Here is a 20709-nt window from a genome sequence, read left to right as displayed (position 1 = left end):
CTTCGAAACACCTCTTGGTGAACTTAAGATTTCAGTCTGAGTAAGATTAATTCAATGTTTGTCTTCTTGTGCCCCAGTCGTCATTGCTCAGGATTCACTCTCACTTCGCAGGCATTACAGGAGGGCTGTGGGGACCCAAATGTGCATCCCAGGCCAGCTGTACCCAAGGCCCAGCGCTGAGCACTGCATTAGCACCCGAGCCCTCAGGAAAACGTTTTCAAAGTTACGTTTAGTGCCTTCGTCTTCTTACTTAGAAATTTTAGCCTAATCAAGAGTAGAAAACTTTTATATAGTTTTGTGTCTTAAAGTGAATACTTTTATAAATGCATGCATGAGGAAATTATTTTAGAAATAAGTTTTAATTTTAAGCAATGTGCTTATTAACAAATTTTCTTCGGTGATTAAATTTTTCTACTTCTGTGGTGGCCCAGAGCTCATAAACGCGGGTGAATCATGCCATGCCGCTCCAGGCCATCTCCCCAACTCAGCCCAAGGTGACCTCGTGGCCACACCAGTGCCAGCCTTGGAAGGAGTACTACAAAACACAAAGTAAAGGGTGCTGGGAGGATCCGCTCAGGATGGGAGATGCATGCTGAAAGTAGACTATAGACCGAACATGATTGCCACTCAGTGACTCTTTTTCAAACCTCAGCACCCAAAAGGAGAGAGAGAGAACAAAAGGGAATAATGCCGTGCAACAGGGGTGGGGTGGGATGGGGGGTTGGAGGGGTGGGAGGGATATTAGGAGCACTGGAGGTGGAGAATGGGCACTGGCAGAGGGATGGGTACTTGATCATTGTATAATTGAAACCCGAGCATAAAAATTTGTAAGTCTGCAACTGTACCTCATGGTGTTTCACTAATAAAAATGTTTTTAAAATAAATAAATAAAATAGAAAAATAAAAATACCCAGAACCAGAATTCTTCCTTCCCACGAGCTGCTTGTTCAACATTTTGTAGCACAGCACTGCAGATGCGCAGATGAAGCGTTTTCCAGACTTTCCGCTGAGCCAGACGCCTCGTGGCTGCAGAAATCTGGGTGATTAAAGATATTCCATTCACTTTGGTTGCAAGATAACAATGTTTGCTGAGAACAATGATGTAACTCAAGTGCATGAACCAAAAATTACAAAACAGGAAAGGTTTGTAGAGAAAAGAGTTGTCCTGGTATAAGGAAAGTGTGGAACTATGGAAATCAGTACCCCTCTAAATTAAAAAAAGGGGGGGGAGGAGCTTATGTCCATCTGTCTTGAAAATTCCTGTTTTATTGATGTGGTCTTATTAAGAAGGACAATAGTACTACAAAGAAGTGATAATTCACACTTAAACTTAGCTGCACTGAAAGAATTTCCTAGCTGGACATTTTTCTGGTATTCTCATTTCTGTGTTTTTCTTAAATTATTTAACTTATTCATGATAGAAGAATGTTCTAGGGGCTGGAGCGATAGGACAGCGGGGAGGGCGTTTGCCTTGCACGTGGCCAACCTGGGTTCGATTCCCAGCATCCCATATGGTCCCCCTGGCAGTGCCAGGAGTAATTCCTGACTGCAGAGCCAGGAGTAACCCCTGTGCATCACTGGGTATGACCCAAAAAGAAAAGAAAAAGAAGAATGTTCGAATTCCTCACAGAATGCCACTGTATGCAGTTTTTGAAAATTGAATTACCTTTATGTACAGCACTAGGAGTCAAAATCTCCCAAATCCTAAAGAAAAAGGTATCATTTATGTAGTATATATTATACATTAAAATCATGCAAAATATATTTTGTTAATTTATATTGTTATGCAATTACACACCTGTGGAATGAGTACTTAGTTTTGGCAACTATATCAACATTTTGCGAAGTGTCCAATCTAAACATTTTATTCAAATATATACAATACATAAAATATGTTTAAGTCTCTATGCTCCAAATATACATTTAAACTTCAAGATATAATTTGAAATTCTTAATTTAAAAAAAATTACCACTTAAAGGTTTTCATTTCAAAAGAATGACTTTAAGAATGTAAATAAAATATCAAATAGCCTTTCACTCTTGAAAATATGTTTTACATTATCAGCAAGGTATAAAAAGATATAAAATTAGAAAAATAATTGGAAAAATCAATTTTGATGTTGCATTTAGTAAAGATAAGTGAAAAGAAAGAATAAGGAGGCATTAAACCAAATAACTGCATTCAAGTATTTATTCTAACACCATTAAGACAGTTCTTTACAAATATCCATTTAAAATTGTTTTATTTGAAGCACTACAATTTATAACTCTTTCAATGATAAGATTTCATGCATAAAAATTTTCACCATCATACTCTTCCAGAGATGCCCCTTCCCTCCTCATGGCCCAAGACCCCTTCTTCACTCCACACCTCACCGTCACCCTGCTAAGCTGTTCTGTAGACCAGCCCTCAGGTCTGGTGCTCTGACTTTTTTATGTTTCTTTATATCCCACATATAAAGAAACATATGGAGGGCCGGAGCGATAGCACAGCGGGTAGGGCGTCTGCCTTGCATGCGGCCAACATGGCCGACCCGAGTTCGATTCCTCCGCCCCTCTCGGAGAGCCCGGCAAGCTACCGAGAGTATCCTATATGCCAGACACAGTAACAACAAAGTCTCCAATGGAGACGTTACTGGGCCCGCTCGAGCAAATCGACGATCAATGGGAGGACCTTTACCTTTTTACCTTACCTTATATCCCACATTTGAGAGATGCGTGGCACGTTTCTCATATCTCTCTTCTAACTTCACTAAGCATAATATTATCCAGATCCATGCACAAGCAGCAAATTGCATGATTTTGTCTCTTCTTAGAGCTGAGTAATATTTTATTACGTACTTGTGCCATCATTTCTTTACCCAGCCATCTGTTTTTTTGTTTTGTTGTTGTTTTTTTTGGTTGTTGTTGTTGTTGTTGTTGGTTTTTTGGACACTTGGGTTGTTTTCAGATTTGTGAATAGAATAGTGCAATGAACACACAGAAACATAAATGTCTTTTTGAAATTGTTTCTTTAAGCTCTTGGGGCAGTTGCCAAAAAGTCGACTTGTTGGGTCATATGGAAGTTCAACTCTTTAGAGTTTTTTCTTGAGAAATATTCATATTGTTCTCCAAGGGGGGTTAACCAGTCAACATTCCCCCAGCAGTGAATGAGGGCTTCTGCCCACCCACCCCACCCGCAGCCGGGCCACACAGGCTGTTGCTCTTTCCATTCACTGAGATGACATCTTATGGTGGTTTTGTTTTGCCTGCCTTGTTTTGTTTTGAAGTAAAACAAGCGTATTTGGAAAATAAAGGGAGGAAGAGAGAGAGGAAGAGGTGCGTGCTCAGAGGAGACCGTAGGTTTCTCTGGAGCGGAAGGCAAGTATATGTTCCAAGTAGATCTGAAGTGACTTTGAATGGGATTATTGACACAAAGGAATTTTTTTGGTCATCTTTGTGTGTGTGTGTGTGTGTGTGTGAAGTTTGTATTGTCTAAAGTATCCCCTATAATTCTTCCTGCAATGTCGTGTGTGACTTCCATGGGAGGAGAGATGCGTGGGAAATGTTTCTTAAAGATGAGTATGAGAGGAAGCTTCCCTTTATTAGAAGTCTAAAATTTTCTGATTTAGCGGTGCCCGGGCATCGTGATGGTGTGCAGATAGATAGCTCTCTTTATGCACTTCACAGATAGATCTCTTTACGCACTCCTAAGCAGAGGATTTTTATACGGTAAAGTGATTCCTTTGTTTTGATGATTCTACTTTCCCCCCAGATTGTTAAATATGTTTTCTGTGAGTGATCTACTACAGAACTGTTGGTGGAATGAGTCGATCTTTACTCTTTTCTTTTCTTTGGATTATCCTCTCTAAGATGGGGTTTTATCATCTTTGTCTGATTCCTGTCCTTCTCCCAGACCACTGGGTCCTTCTTTCAAATATTTATTTAGATAACTTAACTATTAAATACTGTGAGCATATAATGTATAATCTTGACTTAATGTGTCTAGCTTTTCAAATAATATATTGATTTTAATAATTGATTAATAATTAATCAAAGTATATTGGCAGAGGAGGTTCTGTCAGAATCTATTTGCATGTGAAGTTAATTAATTAGAAACTCATACTCAGAATAAATTGCAAATATTATCTAGTTACATAATTGCAAACATTTTGTACTTTAACACTTCATTAAAATCTTCATGGAATTGTTGCATAGAAATATGAAAATGGAGTTGATTTAAAAAAGAGGGTAGGAGGGGGCTGGAGCATTTGCCTTGCACGCAGTCAATCTGGGTTCGATCCCCAGCATCCCATATGGTCCCCCGAGCACCACCAGGAGTATTTCCTGAGTGCAGAACCAGGAATATCCCAAGCATCGCCGGGTGTGACCCTCCCCCCAAAAAGAGGGTTAGAGGTTCCTGATTGATATTATGGTGAGTAAGATCCTTGCTTTGCAGGTGACTGGCCTAGATTCAATCCCCAGCACCCACTATGGGCAGGTGCTCACCCGCTATGTGCAGGTGCTCACATTTTCAATGTGAAGTAAACAGTAGAAAGCAAATTACTATTTTAAGGCAAAGGGTAGAAAGTGTGTATGGGATATTAATACGAACATTCCACTGCTAGTTATATTTTAGAATTTTCATGGGTCTCCCAAACATCTTGGAATAGAAACTTATAAAACAGTGACAGTTTACAAGAGATAAATTCTTGAATGCCTGAGATGCTCCTTTGTGACAACCAAACCATTCAATGCAAACTTGCCTGAGTTATTATAGACTGTAATTTAAAAAAACAGTCATACAGTACTAAAAGTACATAAAAATTATTGGGAAAAAGTGCCTGGTCTAAAGTTCTGTACATTTGCACACTATATGGCCACTTAGATTGTGACCCCGAATTGTTATAAATGCCGGCAGAACAGAACATAAATAAAGAATATAAGTGAAATCAGATTAGTTATGCTGTGTAAATATCTTACTTAAGAAAATTCCATTTAAGATTTTTTTTTCACAGTGATTCTTGCTTATTATTTCCCATCCTTTTCCTCCGTGAAACAAACATTTTCTCTACAATGAGAGAGTCATTCTTTTAGAGGCAAAATGGGATTCCTCCTCCAAGAGATTAAGGCAACGGCATCATCACTCCTTAGCTAAGCAGGCCACAGCCTTCTTTGCTGCATCCTCTAGGTTGACGGCTGAAATATTCAGGAGCCCGCTGCTATTGAGGATGGTTTTGGGACTCCTGTACACTGGTTCCTTCCAGTCAGACCACCAGGGGCACTTTCGATTCAAGCTCCCGGCAAGTTTTGGTGATCCCATTGGCAATGATGGCACAGTTGACGATTCCACCAAAAATATTGACATGGATGGCTTCAACCTTTGGATCAACAGTGAGCAATTTGAATGCTTGACATACTTGGGTCTCCTTTATACCACCACCAAGATCTAAGAAGTTGGCTGGCTACCCCCGTTCAGGAAAATGATGTCACAAGTCGCCATAGCAAAACCAGCACCATTCACAAAGCAAGCGATGTTTCCATCCAGTCCTGTGTATTTATGTCATATCTGGAAGCTTCATTTTCAGTTGGTTCATTCTATGATTTGTCATCCATAGCAAATATGTCCTTTTGCCAGAATTCTCCATTGTCATGGAAGTTTATATTGGCATCAAAACAGACAACTTGTCCTTCTGAGGTTTCACCAAAGGGATTCACTTCCACCTGAGTAGCATCAATTTTCAGGAAGAGATTATATAACTTCTTGATTTGATCTGCAGCCTGGATTTTCAAAGGTCCAAGGAAGCCTAGATTCTCTGCCAGATGTTGAGCTTGGCTATCCTTTATCCCTTCAATAATGTCAATTTGCTCCTTAAAAATAAGTTCTGGATTTGAAGCTGCCATTTCTTCGATGTCGACACTCCCCTGAGGGCTTCCCACCAGTACCGGACCATTGCAGGATTGGTTCATGAGAATCGCCAGGAAGGTTTTTCTGAGAATATCCAAGGCCTCAGCAACCATCACCATGTTGACCTTCACACCTTCTTTTGAAGTTTGTTTGGTCGCTAGATTGTACCCAATCATCTGTTTAGCCGGGTCTTCCACCACTTTGGGATCTTTTGTTAAATGAACTCCTCCTTTCAAACCACTGCTGAACACTCCTTTTCCTCTTCCTCCAGCTAAGACGATATACTTAAAAGCAGAGTTTTTAAGATGATTTTTTTTTTGCATTTAGGGCCCAGCAGCCAGGAGCCAGGGCCTCAAGACTGGCCGAGTAGCACTGCCAGCAGGGATGCTAGCATAGAAAGGAAATCCACGCACTGAAAGGTGATTTGATGCAGCATGAAACACAATTTAGAAGACTCTAGCACTTTAAAGAAATGCTATTTGATTAAAAGATACCCTAGATCATAGGAGATAAAATAGATAGCTTGCATAAAATAGTATTTAGTAGAGTCAGAACTAAAATTAGACTAAGAATACTGTCTCTTAATAAACTGACTCCCTAAACCATCACATTAACTTTCAATTTTATTTTTATTTTATTCATTTCATTTTCATTTCATCATCCTGTTATTCCTCGATTGCCTCGAGCAGGCCCCAGTAACGTCTCTTTCATCCTAGCCCTGAGATTATATTCACGGCTCTTTAGGAGAATGAGACCCATCATTGTTACCGGTATTTGGCATATTTGGTACGCCAAGGGGAGTTTGCCAGACTCTGCACTGTGGGCAGGCTACATTCGATAGCCTGCAAGTTTGTCCAAAGTAGGAATGAGATAATAAGATGTCATAAAAAGATGTCCTGATAAGATGTCGCGGCCGCGCGGTTCCGGGAGCTGGATTTTATAGTCTCTGAGTCTTGGCCGTTGATGGGATTACATGGCGCCAGGGGGCCAGGTGGTGGGTGTGACCCCCACCTACTGGAATTTGGAGGATCTGGGTGGAAGATGCTCGACTCCAATCCAAGTAGGCTTGGAGATCTCGGCCCCGGAACCCGCGTGGCTTTGTCCCTCTGCCAGTACCTTCATGTGTGCGGAGAGTGGTCTCAGCATGGTGGTGGCTGGTCCTGGAGGTCTTCGGCTGCCGGAGCCCTGGTCGGGGCGGGGAGGAAAGCTCAACCCGCTCCCCTCCAAGGGGCCTCGGCGAGGAACAGCCAGACGCGGGGGCAGAAGACTGCATTGTTCTCGTCCGGGAGCTGGATTTTATAGTCTCTGAGTCTTGGCCGTTGATGGGATTACACGGCGCCAGGGGGCCTGGTAGTGGGTGTGACCCCTGCCTACTGGGATTTGGAGGATCTAGGTGGAAGATGCTCGACTCCAGTCCGAGTAGGCTTGGAGATCTCGGCCCCGGAACCCGCGTGGCTTTGTCCCTCTGCCAGTACCTTCATGTGTGCGGAGAGTGGTGTCAGCATGGTGGTGGCCACCACCATGCTTTTATTTTATTAAATGCTTTTATTTTATTAATTTGCTTAATTTGGGAGTCTGGAGTCACAGTAAGTGGTGCTTAGGAGATACCATTGGACTGTACTCCAAGAATAATCCCCCAGCAATGATAGGAGGGCAGGCAGATGCAAAACTGTGTTTGCTCACATACAAGTACATCTTATATCCTGTACCAACTGTCTGCAACTTCTATCTGCTTTATTATATTTTAATTTTTTTTGTTTGGAACAAGACCTTCAATCACTTGATCACTTGACATCCTGTTACTCATTGATTTGCTCGAGCAGGCACCAGTAATGTCTTCATTCATTCCTAGTGTAATGGCATCTGCTTGTTCTAGGAACACGAAGAGCTTCAAACTGATCATTCAGGGTCTTGACGAAGAAGTCTGACCATGTGGTAGGTGGGCATGCATGTGATCTTTTGACGTCCCGTGGAATCCAGTCGGTAACGGCTCTAGTCCAGGGGTCATCTCCAAATCTCATTACGTGTCCAGCCCATCTGATTTTTGATGTCTTGGCAAACGAGACAGCGTCCCATCCCTGAGTCCCTGATTCTTGACCTTCAACGGAGGTCGGAACTCCAGATTCTTTCTCTCATTTGAGTGAAATGTGATACTTCAAGCATAGCTCTTTCAATTCCTCTTTGGGAGACCCGAATAGCGTTCTCATCCTGTTTGCATAGGGCCCAGGTCTCTGAGGCGTATGTTAATGCAGGAAGAACAGTGGAATCAAAGAGATGTGCCCTGAGCCGGAGGTTCTTCACCCTCTTAGCTATTTCTTCGATGCTCTTGAAGGCGTTCCAAGCTGCTCTCTTCCTCCTGAGCAACTCAGGTGCCAGGTCATTCTTCATGTTGACTTCTCAACCTAGGTACACATTATGTGCACCTAAGATTTTCAATACCATTAAAATGGAGTTTCAGGTATAGAAGTTCCCCATGCCACACCATCACAAATACTACTGTCCTTCCACTGAAGACTCAGGGTCCCGTCCCATCCACCCATCTACCCACCTTGCCTCTTGGATTCCTCTTAGGCTGGTGCCCCTCAGGCTCTGGGATCTGGGCTCACGCACTCTTCAGCTCTGGGAGCTTCTCAGCAAGGATAGTGTTGGCAGTTGCTTCTTCATCAGAGTTTTCTTCCTGCGCCTCTGGGACTCCAGTGATCCTTACATTGTTGCTTTTGGCTTCATTCTGATTTTCACTTGTCATTTTGAGACTCTTTTCTGTCTTCTGCTGTTGTCTAGAGATTCTCTGCACCTCATCTCGGAGCTAACTGATTCTCCCCTTGGCAGCTGTTTCTCTTCTGCTAAAGCCTTCCAGGGAGTTTTTTATTTCACCTACCCGGTTTTTCAGGTCTGTCACTTTTGCTCGTATTTTCATTTGCATTTTCCTCAATTCTGCTCTCACTCCCTCCTGTATTTTATTTTATTTATCCTTCGTTTCTTTGAGCTCCTAATGCATCTTTAACAACTGCAGTCTAAATTCCTTTCCAGTGAGGTTATGTAGCTCACTATTACCCATTGGGTCACCCGGGCTAGCTTCTTCACCCACTAAGTCTGGTGGGTTTCTGTGTGGCTTTATCACAGTGACCTTTGCAGTTTAGGGCTATTTCTTGTGTGTTTTGTGTGGGTGGGAGCCTAAGTTAGGGAGCATATTTGTATGTGGAGCATGAACCACAGAGTGGGGAAGAAATGCACAGCAGACTCTGGGTTAGGGGTTCTCTGCTAGAGGTGAAAATCTCCCCCCAGGGTCTGAACGCTTGCCCCGATGTCCTGCTGGCTGCCAGGCGGCCTACACTCCAGCCCCAGCTCAGTTCCCTCTCATATCTGCCTCGCCTCTTGGGAGACTCAGTGCCATAGTGTCATTCTCAGGATCTGTGATGGTTGGCCACTTCTTATTCCTCACTTGGTCCTTATCTGTTACATTTGGGATTGATTGTCCCCTCTGTGTTCCTCCTTCTCTGACTAATGTAACTCAGCGTTATCCACTCTAGTTCAACCCAGGCTGTAGTGAATTTCTTGATTTCATATTCCGCATAGATGAATAATGTTCCTTCGGTTTCCTGATCCATTCCTCTGTTCTTGGGTACCTTGTATTGTTTCCAGATCTTGATTATTGAGAACGAATCTGCAATGAACATAGGAGTGCAAATGTATTTTTAATAGTGTTTCCTAGCCCTTGAGGTAAAGTTGATGGGTTATATGGAAGTCAGTTATTAGGTTTTTGAGAAGTTTCCAAACTGTTTTCCCTGGAGACTAAACCAGACGACATTCTTGCAAATAAAGGATTCGGTCTTTTTCTCCCCACATCCCTACCAACATAGGTTGCTTTAACTTTTAATGTGTACCTATGAGTTGGTGTGAGGTTATATATCATTGTTGTTTTGTTTTGCGTTTCCCTGATAAGTGATTAGAAGCACTTCTTTTTTAATGGGCTTATTGGCCATACTTACCTTTGAAGAAGAGTCTGTTCAGTTCTTTTCTATCTTTGATAGGTTTGTTTTTTTTTAAAAAAAATGTTTTTAAGTTGTTTGAATGCTTTGTTTATCTTGGTCATTAGCCCTTTGTCAGATGTGTTATGAGCAAATATTTTCTTCCAGCCCTTAAGGTTTCTTTTTATTCTGTTCATTGCTTCTTTAGCACTGAAAAAGAGTCTTAATTTGCTGTAGTCCCCTTCATGATCCTGCGCTTCTGTCTGTTTGCCCTGGGCACTGAGTTGCTGCAGATGCCTTAACCCAGCGTCAGGTAGAGTTCAGCCTATGTTTCCTTCATGTCAGCAGGGACTTGGGTATCTGATCAGTTTTGACTTAATTTTTGTGTATAATGTGTGATATGGATCCAACTTTTTTAAAATTTCATCTGGCTACCCGGTTTTCTGAAAACCTTTTGCTAAAGAGTTTCCTTGCTCCATTTCAAACACCTAAGTCCTTGGTCTATGATGAGATGCCCATCTCTATGTGAGGGTCTGTTGCTAAGCTCAACAGCAACAGAACATAGTTGTATCAACAAATGAGGGGGACGGAGAATAGATAATTCTCTAACAAACTTATATGGATGGCCAGTAGGCAGACGGAAATATGTTCATCATCATTCTTGCTGTTGTGAACCCTGCCAAACTGATTGTACTGCCCTGCCCCAGCAGGAGGGGCTGGCTGCAGAAAATGAACACACATAGACACACACAAACACATACGCACACACACATACACACACACATGCATACACAGACACATACACACACATACATACATGCACACATACACACAGACACACACACGTACACATTCACGCACATCAACACACACACACATACACACACACACACACTCACACACACGCGTGGACTATATGAACATTAGGGTTGCCTGAGCAGCCAACAGTCAGCTCAGAGGCTGGCCATTAAGTCAGTACGACTGTGCTCCCTACCATGGTTCCCGGGCATGAGTCACTGTTTCAATCAACAGAGGCATTAAGGACAGTTCATTGAAACATTGTTCTAATTGTTTTAATTAACAGAGGCATTAAGCTCATCACAGTCAGTTGGTACATGAACAGTAAATAGGTAAATGAATGGGACATTTCCTACCGGCAATCAGAAGGCACCGATTAAGGTATAAAGCCCTGAAATTTTCCTTTCTATTTTTTGCCTATGTTACCCAGTACATCTAAAAGATGCTAAATGTTTATTCTACTCCTTCCTGGGTTCGCATTGACCTGTCACCTACTCGGTATCTATTCTATTCCTTCCTGGTGTTCTGTTTATACCTGGGGGCAGTATGCAGACCATTATATTCTAAACCTAAACAGTCTTCTCCAGGGGCCATCCCACCTTGAGGTTCTGGGCTATGGGGATTATCTCCCACAATTTATTATTAGGGGAATCTAAGTCCAGGGGACACTATCATCTCACAGCAAGGACAATGACATATACCAAAAGTCTAAAAACAACTTGAGCTGGTGGGATGTTTGCCACTCATTCACTGGTGGTGGGTATGTTCCAGACTTGATGGAAAACACTATGGAGACTTCTAAAAAAGTAAAATAATAATAGAGCTTTCATATGACCCAGAGATTCCACTTCTTGATATCTACCCCAAGACATGAAATTATTCATTTTAAAAGACATGTGCATACCACTGCTGATTGCAGCTCTTAGCACAATATCTAGAATCTGGAGTCAACCCAAGTGTGCAAGGAGAGCTGAAGGTGTAGTATATATGCACAGTGGAATATTATGCAGCCACGTGGGATGAGGAGATTATTCAGTTTATAGCTTGGATGTATCTGGAAGGTATCTCAACACCAATATCGTGTTAAGTAAAGTACGCCAGAACAAGAAGAATGATTCAAGATTTCTCACATATCTGGTGTTGAGCAGGTAATGGAAATATAAGAGCACAGTCTGTAGCACTGTCCTCCCGTTGTTCATCAATTTGCTCAAGTGGGCCCATAACATCTCCATTGTGAGACTTGTTACTGTGTTTGGCATATTTAATACGCCACAGGGAGCTTGCCAGACTCTGCTGTACAGTGGGGGGATACTCTCGGTAGCTTGCTGGGCTCCCAAAAGGGGTGGAGGAATCGAACTCAGGTTGGCCAAGTTGGTCGTGCACAAGGGAAATGCCCTACCACTGTGCTATCGCTCCAGCAATAAAAATATAAATATATAAATATAAAAAGTGGGAAAAGCCGTGGCCTTATGTAAAATCTTATCACGCGGAAGGTTGTGTGTTCACGGGCTCACTGGATGACACTGTCTCACCGCCTGCATTCAGTGCTCTTGAGCCACTGTGTGTGGCCTGGATCGGACCGGCTGTTGGCCAAGGGCAGACAGAAGAAGAAACGAGGGCCAGGCCGGTCTATATCAATAGTAGTTTATTCCAATCCTCTTCACTCCTGTCTTTCTCTGCCTCCTTCTCTCCTGGGCCCCAATCTTGGAACCTCTCTCCTTCTGGCTCTGACTCTGGATCTCTGGAGCCCGAGCTCTCTCGCTTCTGACTCCTTTTCCGAGCTTACGTCTTAGTTTATATAGCAGTCGCATAAGGCGGTGACATAAAGGTGGGTTGAATACTGATGAATCAACAAAGAGAGGTAAGACCACTCCTCCAGGAGATTAACTCAACAATAAAATCTCATCTACAGAGATTATTTCAGATTACTAGGAGATCCGCCCAAGGGTGGGATCCCAACAAGGGTGTGTTCTTCCCTCAGTTAGTAATCTACTTAAATAGTTGTAATAAATCTACTTCTAATATTTCTAGCAATGTCATTCTGTATGAGCACAGTAAGAGATATAAACTTAGTTTGGTACTTCCTGAGAACATCTCACTATACATTTCGCAGTCCTCGGGCCAGGTTAATCTTCCTAGCTCCAGCAGGGTCCTAGTTTCGTCGTTACTTACTTTTGGATCATGACAGCATTTGTCCATGATCATGCCCTCAACTTACAGTTGACTATCGTGGCTCTTTGGCCTGGCCCATTTCGATGCCAGGGTAGCTCACTGCTTGCCCTGGGTCCATTCAGTCCCTCGTCGGGACCCTGCTTTGGGGATGCTAGGAACTAAGGGCAACTGAGTCAAGAAATCAGATGCCCAGGAGTAAATATTATTCGGAGTCAATCAACTCCCAAATTACAAAGCATAATATTAACTGTCTTCCTGTGTCCACACAGAAAGGACATTGCTTACAATACAAGTTCAGTGTTCTTAGATGGGTGTGACCTGACAAACCTAAGCTACCTGAGGAAGGACAAAAGAGTGTTATCTTACAGCCTTAGATTACAGAAATAAAAAGTCTGGGAAAGAGATAAATGGAACAGGGAAGTATGAAAAGGTGCTTGGTAGAGACAGAGGGAAGCATAGGAACTCACTCTTGGCCCCATATGTGGTGTAGATGCAGGATATCACATGCATCCCAACCACAAGCACCAACACTATCATAGTCAGGAGCCTTAGCATCCATAACTAAACTAAAAAATGCTTCCTGCTGGGACCCGTGGTGGTGGAGGATGGGCGCTGGTGGAGGTATGGGTACTTGTTCATTGTATAACTGAAACCCAAGCACAAAAATTTGTAAGTGCATAACTGTACCTCATGTTGTTTCACTAATTTAAAAATTCTAAAAAAAAAATTTTTTAAATGTTGCCTATTAAGGAGGCAGAATGGCAGCTTGTGACATTGGGGAAGGGATGCTGACACAGGTGACGTGAGTGGAGTTGAAATACTCTAGGCCTGAGTATCTTTCACGCTCACGGGCAGACTCCACAGCTTGATGAGCCTCGTCCATGAGTGAATCTGTTGAAAAACTCAGGTATGCATGCTCTGTGTCCGAACTCGCCAGGCATTCACTGTGTCACGGATGGGCAACCTCCCCCCGGCTCCCTGTTCTTTAGGGAGCCTGGCGGTCGTGCCCATGAACTGCCTCTGGTGCCATATAAGCTCATTCATATGTTCCAAAGACTCATAAATGAATCTCGAAAGAGATCAGCAAGCTGCATAGATGTTTCTGGACCCCCAAAGTCACCATCCAGTTAAACATTTAACTCCAGGTGTATCACCCCATCACATTTATAGAATTCCTGAAGCATGTGGCCACAACATCTCTTACTTGACATCACTGATATACCAGGAGTAGCACACCACATTGGTTGCTTCTAGTCCCTTATAGTTGAGATTTTTAAAGCAAGAATAGATATTGGATTTCGTCCAAAGCTTTCTGTCTCTTTTGATATGGCATGTCACTTAATCACTTAATCACTTAACTTCCCGTTAGTCGTCGATTTGCTCGAGCGGGCTCCAGTAACGTCTCCATTTGTCCCTGTCGCGTGCTAGTGTAGCCCAATGGCATCTGTTCGCTCTGGGATCATAAAGAGCCTCAAACTGATCGTGCATGATCTTCACGAAGAAGTCTGACCATCTGGTAGGTGGGCAGCCACGTGGTCTTTTGACATCCTGTGGAATCCAGTCAGTAACAGCTCTAGTCCAGCGGTCATCTTTAAATCTCATTATGTGACCAGCCCATCTGATTTTCGACAGCTTGGCAAATCAGACAGCGTCCCTGATTCTTGATCGTTGACGGATGTCAGAACTCCGGATTCTTTCTCTCATTTGAGTGAAACGTGATATTCCAAGCATAGCTCTTTCTATTCTTCTTTGGGAGACCTGAATGGCGTTCTCATCTTGTTTGCGTAGGGCCCAGGTCTCTGAGGCATATGTTAATGCAGGAAGAACAGTGGAATCAAAGAGATGTGCCCGGAGCCAGAGATTCTTCATCCTCTTAGCTATTTCTTCGACGTTCTTGAAGGCGTTCCAAGCCGCTCTCTTCCTCCTGCACAGCTCGGGTGCCAGGTCATTTGTCATGTTGACTTCTCAACCTAGGTACACATAGCTGTTGCATTCGGAGATGGTCATTCCATTGAGAGCGATTGGGGCATCAGGAACGAGGCTGTTTCTCATAAACATTGTCTTCGTAAGATTCAGCTGTAGTCCGACCTTTCCACACTCACGGTCAAAGTCGGCCAATGTTTGCGCCGCTTGGCTGATGTTTGGTGTTATTAAAACAATGTCATCAGCAAAGCGGAGGTGGTGTAATTGCCGATCATCTATCTTCACTCCCATTCCTTCCCATTCCAGTTGTCACATGATGTTCTCTAGGGTGGCACTGAAGAGTTTCAGTGAAATGGTATCACCCTGCCGCACCCCTCTCTTGACATCAACGATCACTTCTTTGTAGAATGGTGAGATCCTGGTAGTGAATCCACAATACAGCTCACAGAGGATCCTGATGTATTGGGCTTGAATGCCCTGATTGGCTAGGGCTTCAATGACCGCTTCTGTCTCAACAGAATCAAAGGTCTTCTTTAAATCAATGAACGTTAAACAGAGCGGCATCTTGAACTCCCGAGAAACCTCAATGAGCTTGGTTATCGTGTGGATATGGTCGATGGTGCTGAATCCTTTGAGGAACCCAGCTTGCTCACATGGCTGTCCTTCATCTAGTGTTCTGCCAATCCTATTCAGGATGACTCAAGTGAACAACTTGTAGATGACAGACAATAGGCAGATCGGGCGATAGTTGCCAATGTCATGGATGTTTCCCTTCCTGAACAGTAGTACAGTCCTTCTGGTTTTCCACTGGGATGGAACCTTTCATTCAGACAGGTAGCGTGTGAAGACCCGAGCCAGTGTATTGATAAGTACTGACGGCAAGTTCTTCAGGTGTTCAGGTCTGACCTTGTCTGGGCCGGGTGCTGTTTGTTTCTTTACTGACGAAATGGAGTGTCGAATTTCGGAAGGGAGAATGTTGGGAACGACATATCCATCCTGTGGAATTTGGTATGTCAGCAAGTGGATATGGCTATCGAAGAGATTTGAGTAGAAGTCATGGATAATCTTCTCCATTGCCATTCTGGAGGATGTGATGGATCCATCAGGACGTCAGAGGGCAGTCATCTTGGTCTTGTAGTTGGCGAAGGACAGGCGGGCATTACGAATACTTTTCCCAGCTTCTGCCACATCTACCAGTACTTCTGCTCTTCTCTCTTCGAGGTCTTCCTTGATCGCATCTCTGCACTGCTTTGCGAGCTCGGACATTAGCTTGCGGTTGCCTGAGGCATGCATCAAACCACGCTGGTGAATTAGCTCAAGAGTTTTCGAAGACAGGCATTTTTGTGGCTATCTCTCTCTTGGCGTTCCTCGCACATTCATGGAGGTGCTGAACCAGTCGATCATATTCCTCGTCAATGTTGTCAACAATGGCATCTTCCCATGTTGCCGCAATAGTGCCAAAGAGCTCCCAGTTGGTGGTCGTTCTGGGAGTTCTCTTTTTGAACTTTGCAGCCCTTTCTCCCCGCTCTGTGAAGTGGAATTTTGCCAAAGGAGATGGTGGTCTGATCCCGTTTGAAATTTTGGGACAACAGCAACATCGGTCAGGCAAAACCGTCGATTGAATATGATGTGGTCTATTTCGCTGTGGAATCGTCCACCGGGAGACTCCCATGTCCAACGTTTAGATTCTGCCTTCTGGAACTGTGAGTTACCATGGATGGTCTTGGTCGACATGATGAACTCAGACAGTCTCTCACCCTGTTCGTTCCATTCTAGGCCATGGGTCCCGATGTGAAGTTCTTCAGCTGATCTTCTCAGTCCTATCTTGGCATTAAAATCACCCACAATGATCTTGTAGAAGGTGTGGTCTTCTTTATAGAACTTCTCTAGCTCCATGTAGAACTTCTCGATTTCTCTTTCATCATAATGAGATGTTGGTGCGTAGACAACGAAGATAGAAACTGCAGGCAGTGAGCCACATCTATTCAAATGTAAAGGTCTGATTTGGGTTTTTAGGCATTCGAATGAATCAATGCTCTTGGCCAAGTTTGTGTTGATAAAGACACTGACGCCTCCGACACCTCTTTTATCGCATGTTCCGAGGAACAATTCTTCTCCAGTGTCGAAAACGGCATGTGAGATTCATGCCTTCTTGTCTCGGTCAGACCAATGATGTCGTACTTGATCATTCTGCTTGTACCATCAGGTCCTCGATGGATGCATCTGATGCTAGCGTACGTGCATTGAAAGTACAGATGATCATTTTTGTCTTCCTTCATTGTGGCAGCCTAGTTCGGCCTTGAGATTTTGCCGGCCTCTCCTTTCTCATCCTTCTCAGTGCTGCCATGTCAGTGAAGCCTTCAGGGGCAGGTGAATGAGAGCAGTTGTAGTTACTGGTTTTGGCATATCGAATACACAACAGATAGCTTGCCAGGCTCTTCCGTGCGGGCGGAATACTCTCGCGGTAGCTTGCCAGTCTTTCGAGAGGGATAGAGGCTTTTGGGGCGACCTCCAATCACCCTTGTAGGTGTTACCATATTTGAACCCTATCAAATATGGTAAGACAATTCCTGTAGATGGGTAGTTAGTGTCTTATGATGTGTCGTGCGGCGCGGGTCCGGAAAGCGTCCTGAAGTGTGGCGACGGCTAGGTAGTAGAAGTAGTGTCGATAGTGGAAGCCTGCCAGTCGGGTATTTATCTGGGTAGGGTGGGTCTCCTGTGCGCAATTCGATCCCTGGGTGGTTGATGGAAGCAGACAGGGCAGGGTAGGGTGGGGCTCCTGATTAGAATCCCTTTGTCACCTGTGGTTGGTGGGAGCAAGCAGAGAAACTCTGTCCCTGGGTCCGCCGAGCTGGAGTCCAAGGTTTCAGAGAGTTCCACTTATCTTGTTCTGTGGGTCTTCAGTCGTGCGTGAGTCTTGGCCGGAGCTGCCACGCAGGTCCGGAAAGCGTCCTGAAGTGTGGCGACGGCTGGGTAGTGGAGGTAGTATGGCATGTCACTTTGATTTATTTGCATGCATTAATCAAAATTTGCATGCCTGATTAAGTCCCACTTGATCATGGTGTATAATCCTTTTGATATGTTGTTGAATTCACTACCCTAAAATATTGTTTCGGACATTTTCATCAACTTTTACCAAGAATTTTGATGTGTAATTTCCTTTTTCGATGGTTTTGTCACTCTGTGTGAGTTCATCACATACTGTAATCAGACCAGACTTAATAGATGACGAGTTTGATAAACTAAGGTACATGTGTACAGTGGATTATCACTCTGCAATGGAAGTGAGCATTTAATTTATGCACACAATAATTTCTATGAATCTCTAGAAAAAAAGTGAGGAACAAAATCAACCTCAAGGAAATGGTTCTGACAAAAATTCAAAATGAGATGATAGTTTATGGCTGTAAGTAGTGATAGGAAGGCATTAAAGAGGTTTTTGACCCAGGCCCCACTGCTCGTAAGAGATCAACTAGCTGCACAAACTTTTCAGATATCCATCTCAGCTGAGACCTCAGAGGCGATCTTGGAATGTGATGGGCCCGGGTCCCACACTCCCGAAGCTCAGCTGCTACACACCCTGCAGAGCCGCCATGCCTCCAGCCCAACGGCCCAGGTCAATATTCTGGATTCTCTGGAGCGCGTGGCTCCAAATTCCACAATACTAATTTTCCAATGCTCGAGCGGGCCCAGTAACGTCTCCATTGGAGACTTTGTTGTTACTGTGTCTGGCATATCGAATACTCTCGGTAGCTTGCCGGGCTCTCCGAGAGGGGCGGAGGAATCGAACTCGGGTCGGCCATGTTGGCCGCGTGTAAGGCGAACGCCCTACCCGCTGTGCTATCGCTCCAGCCAGAGTAGAAGGGATGTGTAATGCGGACGCCAACTGATCTCAACGAACAAAAACAATAACACAGAAGCTTACCTTGCAACAACAACGTAGCAAACCCTTAGACAAGGACTGAATGTCCCCATGGTGGGATACAACAATTTTCAAAATTTTTATTTTACTGATTTTTTTTTTATCATGACATAAGTCACTGAGTGGTAAAGCACTAGCACTGCACTGTCCTCCCGTTGTTCATCAATTTGCTCAAGCAGGCCCAGTAACATCTCCGTCGTGAGACTTGTTGTTACTGTGTTTGGCATATTGAATATGTCATGGGTAGCTTGCCAGGCTTCACCCTGTGGGCGAGATACTCTCGGTAGCTTGCCAGGCTCTCCGAGAGGGTCTGAGAAATTGAACTCAGGTCAGCCATGTGGGCCTCATGCAAGGCAAACGCCCTATCCGCTGTGCTATTGCTCCAGTCAGGTAACAAACAGTATAAAATAAATTACTGCGGGCCAGCTACGGAGGCAGGCCTGAGGGGTGGTTGGGAAAATGGAGACAGTGGTGGAGGGAAGGTGATAGTGGCGGTGGGATTGGAATGCTGGCAACTAGTCATTGTGAAAACTTTGCAAACCCTGGCGTTTGAAAAAAGTAGGAAAAAATTTTTTTAAAGGTTACACTTTGTGATAAAAAGATTCCAAAAAGAATCTTTGTGATGTTAGAAAAAAAATTGGTATGGCACTCCACTAATAAAACTGTATAGAATTTAATGCATATATTTAATAATAAATATATTAAAATCTCTAATATTTTTAAAGTTAAGTTTTAATATATACAAGTATAAATTAAACTGGACAAATCTTAAAATGCGTAAGTGATTGTATTGAAATTCTCATTGAGGTATTAAAGTCTTGCAAAATGTTATTGAGAAAAGTATATAAATATTTGCTATATCTCCAAATTATTTCATGTAACCACATAAAAATCTATAATTGTAAAAGAAAATTTTTTATTTAACATTTTAATTTAGAGTCCCTAATATAGAAAGGAATAAATCATAGTGAAGAAAAAAAACAAAGAGGTGACAAAAATGTGTTTTAACTTAATCCAGTAAGTTAAATGATTTACATGAATAAAATAAAAATTCAAGAGAGGCTCTTAGAAAAACAGCATTAAAATCACATTCATCATAAATACAAATTTTAAAAACCCTAACACGTTTCTCATTATATTTCCTCCATCAGAAACTTGACTGCTCAGGGATGTTCTATATTATACCTCGAAGGAGAAAATATGTTGATTATTTTAATTAATGTTTCTCAGCAAAATTGTTAGATAAAGACCTTCCAACATCTCTTGGACCGTGAAAGAACAGCTTTAGCAAAGAATTCAGGTTTGCATAGTGATGAAAGGGTGGCCAACTATGATTTCCTTGCCATCTAGTTCACTTTTTAAAGCGAATAAATGAAACAGCCTGGAAAAGATTGTATGCGTTTGCAAGAGATTACTTAGAACAAGTATTTGAACACTTGCAAACTCCCAGAAAAACATTTCTAATGCTGCAGTACTTAATTAACTTGGCCAAATTGTCAGAAGTAAGAAATGATGGGACATGCATTTGATCATAAATTCTCATTGAATTATATTAACTTAACATTGAAATGAAACAGAAATGTATTTGATAGTAGTATTGCTGAGAACACAAATACTAGGATGAATTTAGTAAATTTAGTGAATTTAGTGAAAACAGAGCGTTTTGTTTCACTTGGATATTGATTTTTCCAAAATAATTTTATTTACACTTAGAAATATTATCAAATTATTTTTATATATTAATATTCTAAATAATAATAATAATGAGATAATAATTATTATCTCATTCGAGCTTTGGACACCCTGGCAGGCTACCAAATATAACCTGCCCACACAGCAGAGTCTGGCAAACTCCCCGTGGCGTACCCAATATGCCAAATACAGTAACAATGATGGATCTCATTCTCCTAACTCTAAAACAGCCTTGAATATGGCACTTTTTAAAAAAATCTCAGGGCTAGGATGAAGGAGACGTTACTGGGGCCTGCTCGAGGCAATCGACGAACAACAGGATAATCGTGATCGTGATCGTGAATATT

General features: G+C 42.8%; 1 pseudogene; it reads right to left on the bottom strand.

Moving 5' to 3' along the window:
• Positions 1-5122: 5122 nt before the first annotated feature.
• On the bottom strand, positions 5123-6210 carry LOC130021676 (succinate--CoA ligase [GDP-forming] subunit beta, mitochondrial-like; annotated as a pseudogene).
• Between the last annotated feature and the right edge of the window lie 14499 nt (positions 6211-20709).

Source organism: Sorex fumeus, unplaced genomic scaffold (genome assembly GCF_029834395.1).
Source record: "Sorex fumeus unplaced genomic scaffold, SorFum_2.1 ptg000002l, whole genome shotgun sequence".
Lineage (NCBI taxonomy): Eukaryota > Metazoa > Chordata > Mammalia > Eulipotyphla > Soricidae > Sorex > Sorex fumeus.
The sequence above is the reverse complement of the archived record's forward strand: the minus strand, read 5'-3'. Positions and strand labels throughout refer to the sequence as shown.